Here is a 10,614-nt window from a genome sequence, read left to right on the forward strand (position 1 = left end):
GTGAGAAATGATTGTCTTTTAATGGTTAAGTGCTATCACTGGCATCTGCCATGCTCACACTGACTCCTGCTATTCCCATTGATGTCCAATTCAATCCCAGTGGTCCCTATTGTCATCTCTAGGCTACAGAGGACAGCTTCCACGGGGCTTTAAAAATATTCCAATGCTTCCCTTACCAAGGCATAGCTTAAAGCCCAAACGGAATGTCTTCTGGGGCCTCCAGGGTGGCATGGATAAGGGGTGGCTGAGCATGTGGCTCATCATCCCAAACCAGGACACTTTTGAGAGTAAAAGGGGATGCTATTACTAATCATGGTGACACAGCAAGCGTATAAACCTGGACACATGCATGAAGGGGCTTCATGAAGTCCATGGGAAAATGGAACTAAAATAATGTACATTTTCAGTGAACTTTGTGAAGCCCCCAGTGTGAGCCCTGCTTGTCTTTTGGGTTCCTTAACACTGTCAGGGAAGCTCTGTCCCTTAACCCTTATTGCCTGTGAGCTGCTGTTGAGTTCAGGTTCTGATTTACAGACATCTCACATTGTTTTAAAACTACTTCCTGGTACTTGAGATAATCTTAAATCCTGTATCCTGGGTAAGTATACCAATAATCAGTATAGTTTGATCTTAACATTTCATCCGCCTTGGGCACATATTGTCAGGTTCCCACCCATACAAGTGGCCCAGATTCTTGTTATACAAATTAGCAAGGAGCTTGATTATCACATGAACCAGGTACTGTATTGCTAGCTAGGCTACGCTGAGAACTCTGTGAGCATGGGTGATCCCACGGGTTCACAGGGGTGTATGCTGAGAACAATGAGTAGTTCTGTGAAGCCATTACCCCAGGTTAAGTCACTGAAATGTTTAATGAACAGATGCTTTATTATGCGGTTTGTGAGGGCTACCTCTTGAAGCCATGAAGGTTAAGGAGGATTTGAGGGGTTCAGAGTTCTCATTCCCATTGATATCTTCCCAAAATGTCACTGTTATGCCAGCCCTGGAACCAGCCTGACCTCAGGACATCTAATTTATTTAGAATTTATATATATATATATAAAATATATAATATGTATATAATATATATAAATATATAAAATATATAATCTAATATATATTTTTAGATTATATATATGTACACACACGTGCACACACACACACACACATGGTCTTAAGGTCTTTTGAAGCAGGATATTCTTTTATGCATGCTGTTAAATCTCAGAGTATGCATTAAATGAGATACTGGTCATCATTTTAGCTTGCAGGTATAGCTTAAATATGATCATTCCCTTAAGGCCTGCCATTTGGTGAGTCTGGAAACCAAACTCTCAGAAAGCAGGTCTCTGTCTATAAGCTGGTTTTTGTAGGAAAATGTCTGGAAGAATAGGAGCACAGCAGGATCGGAGAGGTTGGAAGTGAGAGCCTTTTGAGACTATTTACTCTTCGGGGTCTGATGAAGGCAAAAAGCAATTTTACTTGGTGAACAGACCAAGTCCAGGCTGGAGTCATTTCCTGGGCCTGGGGCACTGCTCTGAATGGGGACAGGAATGGACATGACTTGACAGGAATGGATATGATTTGACAAAGGAGGCTAAGGCCTGAGTGGAAATGAAATCTGGTGCTCTTCAGGGAGCTGCTCCCTCCAAACCTGAATAAAGATGATTTCTGGTTGTCAAGGTGCCATTAATCACTCCCTCAGTCTCCTCAGAAGGCATGCAAAGACCTGTGGAAGACAGATAGATTAAACTTCAGACATAATATATATGAAGCCAGATAATCAGTTTCTTCCTGACTACGAATGTCTTGAACTGTGGTTGAAAGTGGGAACGTGATGGGTGGGCAATAGCTAAAAGCTAAATAAAGAACCCAGTGAGACCAAAGGTGGGCCACTCATTCCAAATTTTTCATGGGACAAGTATGTTGACAGGGTCTAGAGAGGTTTAGTGAGTGCAATGTGGCACTTGCCTTCATAGTGGCTCAATGCTGTTTTTATGGTATCTGGGATCAAAATTACATGCTAACTAGTTAAAGGTCAGGGCCAGGAAGAGAATGTGGGCCGTGATTAGATGTGGGAGTGACCCATCTGGGGTAGAAGTCTAGAACAAGAGGAGGTGAGATCCATTCCTCATCACCAAGCCAAGAAAGCACATGCTCTGTGGGGAAGAAAGGGGCCCTTGGTCAATGAGGATGCCATGCCAAGATAGCAACTGAGTCATGCCCAAGAGAATTAGACCAAGGAGCTCAGTGACTTGAAATATTTACTGAATATGCATGCATGCATGTGCATATGAGCTGACTGAATGTGTGTGTGTGTGAGTGTGTCAGAGTGTTAGGTGAAATCCTTCATGCAACATGGAAGAACAGGTTATCTGTGAGCTGTAGGGAAGGAAAATATCAGACTCCAGTTACCTTGAAGGCAGATTCCAGAATAAAAGCACAAATATTGGGAAATGTTACCATCCAAAGAGGAATTCACGATAATAGTAAAAGGCATTGCAAAAGAGAAGGAAGGAGATAAGCAGGGCTGGTGCTGTGGCCCAGTGGGTTAAAGCTGCGGCCTCCAGCACCAGCATCCCATATGGGTGTAGGTTCGAGTTCTGCTTCACTTCTGATTCGGCTCTCTGCTATGGTGGCCTGGGAAAGCAGTAGAACATGGGCCAAGTCCTTAGGGCCTTGCACCCGTGTGGGAGACCCATTAGAAGCTCCTGGTTCCTAGTTTCAGACCAGCTCAGCTCTGGCTGTTGTGTCATTTGGCAAGTGAACCAGCGGATGGAAGACCTCTCTCTCTCTCTCTCTCTCTCTCTCTCTCTCTCTGCTCTACCTCTCTGTAACTCTTTCAAATAAATAAATTTCTAAAAAAAGATTAAAAGGCACCCTGGTTTTGATTGATGCACATTGTATACACAATTGAATTGTCATGATGTAGCCCATAAATATGTACTGTTATTGTTAATAATTATTTTTTTTTAAAAAACAGCACTTCTCTTAATGAAAATCTGATCATCAGTTGTACATTTTCTTCCTCTCATCTGGAATGCCTGTTAAGATTTGTACCTTTATCTTCAAATATTCTATTGTCTAAATTCTTTATAACCCTGAGATGGGTAACAGCTTGCTTGAAGGAATTATGAGCACCATTGCATAATTTGTAAACATAGCAGAATCACTGTTTTGGATGAGGAGACAGCGGATTGGGGGCATGGGGCCATGGGCATGAGGTGCTGCAAAGGGTGTTTCAGAATAGCCAGATACAGAGCAACCCACGTTGAGATATAGTGACTAAAGCCACCACTTGCAATGCAGGCATCCCATAATGGAGTCCAACTGCTCTGTTTCTGATTTATCTCTTTGCTAATCCTCCTGGGAAAGCAGAGGAAGAAGGCCTGAGGATTTGTGTTCCTATCTTCCATATGGGAGACAGGATGAAATTCCGGCTCCATATTCAGCCAGGACCAGGCCTTAGAGCCATGTGCCAGGGTAGGGGCAGGGGCAGGGGCAGGGGGTGAACCAGTGGTTGGAAAATCCTCTCTCTCTCCCCCGCCTTTCTTTCTCAATCACTCTGTCTTTCAAATTAATAAATAAATGTTTTGAGAAAGTATACTTATATATGGCAGCATTTGTGTATCTCCCTTTCTGAGGCTGGTATCTGGGTTGTGATCCATAATAAACTTATTTTTCTTATGATTTTAAGCATAACATTTGTAAGACTCTTGTGCTTTCTCTAAATGAGCAATAATTTTATCAGTAAAATTATAATATAATTATTATATTTTAGCCAAAGTCCTTATTTAGTCAGTTTTTTTTTTAATAAAAAGACTTATTTGTTTATTTGAAAGGCAAAGTGATAGTGGGACGGAGGAAAGGGAGAGAGATCTTCTGTCCATTGATTCACTCCCCAAATGGTCATCAACTGCCAGGGATGGGCCAGGTCAAAGTCAAGAGCCAAGAACTCCATCTAGATCTCCCACGTGGGTGCAGGGGCCTGAATACTTGGGCCATCTTCCCCTGCTTTTCCAGGTGCATTAGCAGGGAGTTGGATCTGAAGTGGAGCAGCCAAGACTGGAACCACAGTATCCTAAGCAGTGGCTGTGTCACAACTCTGGCCCCTATTTAGTTAATTTAATTGAATTGACCATTCAGTTCAGAATCATCCAGTCAGTTCAAGATGCAAAACTGTCGCACAGGTGTTTATATGCCTCCTTTTAAAAAACAGCTTTAAAACAATGTCAGTATAAAGCAGAAGGAATTATATTTCAATGTCAATGGTAACTGAAGTAATTTTGAGACTTTTTTTTGAGATCTCTGAGTTATCTATTCTCTTGACACAGATAATTGTACTACTGTATAGGACTTTTAGAAACTGCTCATTTGAATGTACACAGTAATATTCTTACCATGTACAAATGTAGAATTGTATGAAAATGGACACACACACACATATCCTGAGTTCATCTATCCTTTTTCTTTCTTAAAATTTTTATGGAATATTTTAAAACAAATCCCAGATATCACATCAATTCACTTCTCAATAATTCAGTATGTTTTTCCAACAGATAACTCCTTCAAAAACATAATCCACAATATTGTCATAATACTTGCTAAAATTAACAGTGACTCTTTAATATTTAATACTCAATCCAAATTGAGATATCACCAGTGTTGTAAAAGGGTCTTTTTAATGGTTTGTTTGAGTTAAGGTTCCTAAAAATGTCAGCATATTGTTGCAGTTTTTAATTGACAAAAGTTCCTCCCAACCTTTTTATGCCCCCTAAATTTATTTGTAGAGAAAACGAATTTTTCTACATTTCTATGAAATTTTCTACATTCAGAATTTGCTTTATTCCTTTCATATTCTTGTCCATTTTTATCTTAAGTTGTTAATGTTTTTCTCTCAAGTTTTTAGATCTTTACTAGGAATTTCTGATATATGTTGCAAGTGTCTATGACCATTAGTCATTTGCTTTGACACTTTCTTTGTGATGCTTCCTGCTATTGCAAAAATGTTTGGAATATTTCCATTATCTCCCACTCTCTCCTGCCTTCTCTGTGCTCCTCAGTTACTTACATGATTTCTCTTAAGGAGTATGCCTTTCTTGAGAGTATTTTCCTCTTATTATTTCAGGTATAAGTGATATACTTTGATTCCTAGGCATAAAAGATGAAGAATTCAATCTATACGCTAACATTCTTTCCTTATCAATTTTGTAAACCATATTATTTCTATGTTAGCATTTATTGATAAGATTTACATATATTGCTGCCACCATAATTTTTACATTTGCTTCCATCTTAAAGTTTTAGACCCTGTGTATTTAATCTGCTTGTTAGGTTCATTTGATCCAAGTAATAAAATTCTAGATGGCCATGCACATGAAACCTCAAATAGAGACAGGTTTTGTGAGCTAGTGCTGAAGCCCCCTCAAGAGGTCACCTTCTGTTGGAACACTGTCTTGCTCACTGGTCCCTGCTCTGCCCCTACTCAGCTAGAACTCAGTTTCAGTCCTCACCCAACCCCTTGACAGCAACCAGGGTTTCCATAAGCAGAGGGAGGAAATGAGGGAGCCAGGACTAGAAGCAGGCCAGACTAACTCCACCTCACAGCGCCTTGCCAGCACATACACACTAAACAAAATGGGTGTATTCTTTCTCTTTGTCAACCAGGCATACAGACAGGTCTCTCGCTTTCCTGTTTTCCCCTTTGTCCTCCCTCATTTTGGTCATCTTTTCCACCATGGGCAATGTCTCTAATATCTCCTTTTGACCTCATAATCATAGTGCTCCTATTTCTGCCATGAATAATACCAGGTTTTTAACTTATTCCAGAAGAAATTGTAGAATGAATGACTGCTATATCCCAAGCATCATACAAGAACAACAACAGACTGCTCTTCTTCAGTCAAACTGACCCGGAGTATAGCTCCTTGCCCCACGTCTATGCCCTGTATCAGCAGGAAGTAGCCAGAAAGAAACTGGTGCCCCATCTCCTTATCTATACTCAGAGTCAGCACTAATGGAACAAAGACAGAAGCCTCAACCGTTTTAGGTTCTTGTTACTCCTGCCTTCTTTCAAGAGACCAGTTCCCTCTCACACCCTGTATTCTTCCCCCACCACACCCCCTGCATCTGCCCCCAGGTTTGGAGGCCTGTGGGCCAAACCTGAAGAACCAGTATGGAGACGCTCATCTGTTCCTACTGCCCCACCCCCACCCCAACCCACCTAAGATACAAAAGGGCCCAGCCTGCTGGGGTCCAGACCTCTGCCATGTGTTTGGTCTGTGAGCATGATGGCAGTTGGTCGACCTCTGCAGATTTATTCTCTGAATAAATTTGGTCTAGCTGCGAGTTTGTATTCTGTCTCCCTTCTGTTCTGTAACCTTTTCTGTACATTTTGGTGCCCCATGTGAGCCGGCACCAATCTGTGCTTCTTTTCCTAACATTATCCTGACCATTTTTTCAATTTGTCCCTTCTTTTAGCTGTTTTTATTGTTGTTTTTGTTATTATTTTCAGTTGGTTCTTTAAAAAGGGAGGCAGGGGGTATGGCATTTTAGCGTAGTGGGTAAAGCCGAAACCAGCAACGCCACCATCCTATATGGGCTCCGGTTATGTCTGGTTTATGTCTCAGCTGCTCCTCTTCTGATTCAGCTAACCTACCAATGGCTTGGGCAAAGCAGCAAAAGATGCTTCAAATGTTTGGAACCCCTGCCACCCACATAGGAGACTGGCATGAAACTCCTGGCTCCTGGCTTCCTCTGCTTTTGTGGCTATTTGGGGAGTGAACCAGTGGCTGGAAGATTTCTCTCTGTCTCTCTGTCTCTCCTCCTTTCTCTGTAAATCTGGCTTTCAAATAAATAAATGAATTACAAAAATTTCTTGGTAATCATATACTTGAGTTTTGTAACTAAAAGAGTTTCATTATATGTAGAGTTTGTGAATTGCACTCTTCTTAGAACCATTGCTCCACTGTCTCTTCACATTAAATGTGACTTTTTAGAAGTCTGAGACCACCCTAATATTTTCTACTCATATTATTTTATATTTTTAATCTACACTTTTTCTATATATTTGAATAGAATATACCTCAGTGTTATTCATTCTTTGTCTTTTATTCTTAAACTGAGTGTAACTGTTTAACATGTCAATTCAAGGCCTGTTTCATTTAAATGGTTTCTTTAATTATTTTTTCAAATATCTATATGTGTATATAGATATATATCCTTGCCTGTATCTGCCTGCCATATATTAAAATTTCTGACTTCTTAAATGTTTTCTTTATTTTAATTTCTTTCTGCTTGCATTTCTCAATCTTTTTTTCTATGCCCTTTACAATGCTTTCAGCATTATTTGTCATTCTTTGTGTTGCTTCCAATTTGGCTTTCATTTCTGTGATACTTTTGTTTTCCTTCCACATGTTTGTTACGTGCTGTCTGCTCGTGTTTAGCTTCTATTCATTCTTGCATGCTTCAGAATTCTCATGTCTTTGAATTTTTCTTGTTGTTGACCTGGAATTCTTTCGTATTAAATTGATGGTTATAAATTGATGGTTATAATGATAGTTGATATATGAAGATATGATAACTCACATATGTTTATTGGCAGTGTTTTTCTAGGGACTGCTTACCATTTTTCTCTTGTCCCTTTTTCTCTATGAGAGTGTTCTAGGCATCCTTTAAGGATCTTATCTGTTTCCTTCCTAAATTGTATTAGCTAATTTTTCATTACTGCCACAAAATACCTCAGATAGCTAAGTGTATAAAAGTAAAGAGTTTTACCACATATTCATATATACCGGGTTTTTTAGTTAAATATGAATTCAGAAGTAGCTATGTCAACTTACAGATCTATTCCATATTATTATTCAGATGCAAAATTATTTTTGTGGATTTTTCATAGTCAAAATTCTCATGTGCATGGGAAATACTTATTATTATGAAAATAAGTTTCTCTGTAAATAGCCTGGTATATTTTTTGTTACATATTTGTGGACATATACCTTTACAGTAAGTTTCTGAAGGATTTGTAGATAAAAGGGTAAGTATTTATGTAGTTTGCCAGGTATTTCTAGATTTTCTCCCATAGTGACTTTGCCATTTTATACTCCCACCAAAAATGGGTGATATTGCTTGTTTTTCCAAAGCATTGTCAGGACAAGGCCTATATTTAATTTTTGACTTTTTTTAAATAAAAATTACATCTTGTGTATTTTTAATTTACATTTTTCTTAGGATAACTTAAATATTTCTCATATGTTGGCTGTCATTTGTAATTAATAGCTTTTTAACTAACTCTTCTATCTTGTGGCCATTTGTTAATCTTGTTTTTGTCTTTTTTCATTATTAAAAATTCTTTATGTTCTAGGAAATTTAGCCTTTGTCCCTGCTATAAATTGCACAGATTTTTCTAAGTTTGTCATTTATCATTAATTTTTATGGTATTTACCAGTTGCAATGTAAAAATTCCAATTCTTGTGTAGTTAAGTTTATCAGAGTTTTCTTTTATTGTTTCTCAATTTTGAGTTGCTAGACTTTCTCCAAAGTCAGGTTTTAAAGGAACATTTTCAATGTTTTCTTTTACTACCTCTGTGGTCTCAGTTTTTCAACCCATACATCTCCGTTCTTTTCGAAGTTTATTTCAGTGTACGGTGGGAGGTAAGGGACAATTTCAGCCCTTGAAATCTCTGGTGTTAGAAGTTTCATCTTGGGAGAGTGGAGTGGGTGGTGGCGATGGCAGCTTGAGTTCTGGTTAATCTCAGGGTATGACAGTATGTCAGTGGCAGGAAAAGTAGCTCTTGTGGAGGCTGCAGGAGACCCAGTAGCCAAGGCTCCTGTGGAGGTTAGAGCCTAGTTGGGTAGGCCTTGGTGCCCTGGGGAGTGTAAGATGGCTGTGTCTGGGTGGAGGGCCTACATGAGAGCAGTACTAGGGACTGTAGTGCAGCTGCGTGAGAAACTTGCTGAGATGGCGCCCCAGGCACTCAAGACTTACCAGAATCCAAGGACTTGCCAGAATTCCCAAAAATGACCAGCTCCTTGAGTGCATACCTGAAACTTCTACTTGTGAAATGTGGACAAAGACATCCCTCAGGCAGCTTTGCCTGCCCAACATTCTCCAGCTCTGGAGCCTTCCACCTGAATAGCCCCGGGGTATATACGAGATAAAATTACAGTGTGTGCCACAAAAGACCAGGATCAGATGACACAAGAAAGAATGACCCACACAGAGGAATAAGCCAACAAAGGAAGCACAAAAGTTATCCAAATGGGTGAATCGTGTATAGGACAAAGACTGGGGATTCGGAAAGCCTCTCGAGCCATTGCAGACAGTGCGAGGGGCAAAAGTGAACCCCATAGTCCTGCTACTGGGATTCAGAAGACACATTGCCCTGTCAGTGTTCTCAGCAGCCATATAGGGTCAGGGTGATTCACTTACTGGCCCTAAAGTCCTACAAGAAACCTGAGCTGCTTGCTCATAGTGGCAATCAAAGAGACAAGAACTCCATGGCAGCAATTCTGCAACAGGTAGCCAATCTCAATCCTAAGGACCTCTCATATAATTAAAGGATTGTGGTTTAAAGAGTCCCAAAGGGACTGGCCTTGATCGATGAAATAGAAGGTCGTTGGAGTCCATGCTCTCTAGAAAAATAAATCTATTTCAGAAAATGCTGCTGGCGTCAGCCATTCAAAATCTCTCATATGTTCTAGTAGAGGCACTGCATCTTCTCCTCAGAACCAGGTCTTAGATTCAGATGTTACGAATGCTTTCATGAATCTTGAATATTGCATCTGAAAAACAAAATAAAATCTATAGCAAACGGCTACCCAAATCTGCAGGCTTGCTGCCACCTTCTGCCGCTGCCTCCTTCCCATCCTGTCCACTCCACCACCCTCTCCCCCACTTTCAACTCACCTGCTCGTTTCAAGCCCGCCATATGATATAGGCTGGACAGGTAGCTACTTTAGGATTTGCTAAGCTGCAAGCATCTGCAAAGCACCCCTCCCTACTCCACGTACAATTCCATTCTCCTAAATGCCCCTTCCTGGGATGCACCTGTTTTATTCAGGACCTGCGGGAAACATGCCATGGAAATGTGGATATTAAGCTCCAAGTGGGATTTATGGAGCTATGATGAAACTCCCAGGTGGCTTCATGTCTATAGAGGTAACCTCCCATCTCAAAAAGAGGAGGTGATGGGAAGTGTTCTCCCCCCCTCAGCCCACCGCATGCAGGCCACGACTGAAGACATGCTGAAGTGCTCTTTCCAGTTCCCTTCCACCACCCCTTTCTCACCTCTGGCCCACTGCCCACTCATGATGGATCTCTTTCTGTGTGAGGCAACTCATGCTCACGTGTCTGCGTGTTTGCCTTCTCATCTTTTAAATAAAATTTACTTTTTGTATTTCAGCACTAAGAATGCTTCTCTTTGTTCATGATAAGAGCCTGAAATAAAAATTAGTACTCCACTCCTCCACTTCAGATGTTCAATGAAAGCACCTTTCTCCAGACTTCAGAAGACTATCAGAATGTTCGAGAAGAAGTCTTACAAGAATCTCAGTGATCCAGCAGTCTAGTTGCAATTGTCATGAAGACAAATACAGCGTGAGTATCTTCATAATAAG

The 10,614-nt window shown here is 40.4% G+C and overlaps 1 pseudogene; it reads left to right on the forward strand.

The window, feature by feature from the left end:
- Positions 1-6,172: 6,172 nt before the first annotated feature.
- Positions 6,173-9,967, forward strand: LOC149119737 (RNA polymerase II elongation factor ELL2 pseudogene; annotated as a pseudogene).
- Positions 9,968-10,614: the final 647 nt, after the last annotated feature.

Source organism: Oryctolagus cuniculus, chromosome X, assembly GCF_051225735.1.
Source record: "Oryctolagus cuniculus isolate XC-2025 breed Fujian yellow rabbit chromosome X, ASM5122573v1, whole genome shotgun sequence".
In the NCBI taxonomy this organism is placed as follows: domain Eukaryota; kingdom Metazoa; phylum Chordata; class Mammalia; order Lagomorpha; family Leporidae; genus Oryctolagus; species Oryctolagus cuniculus.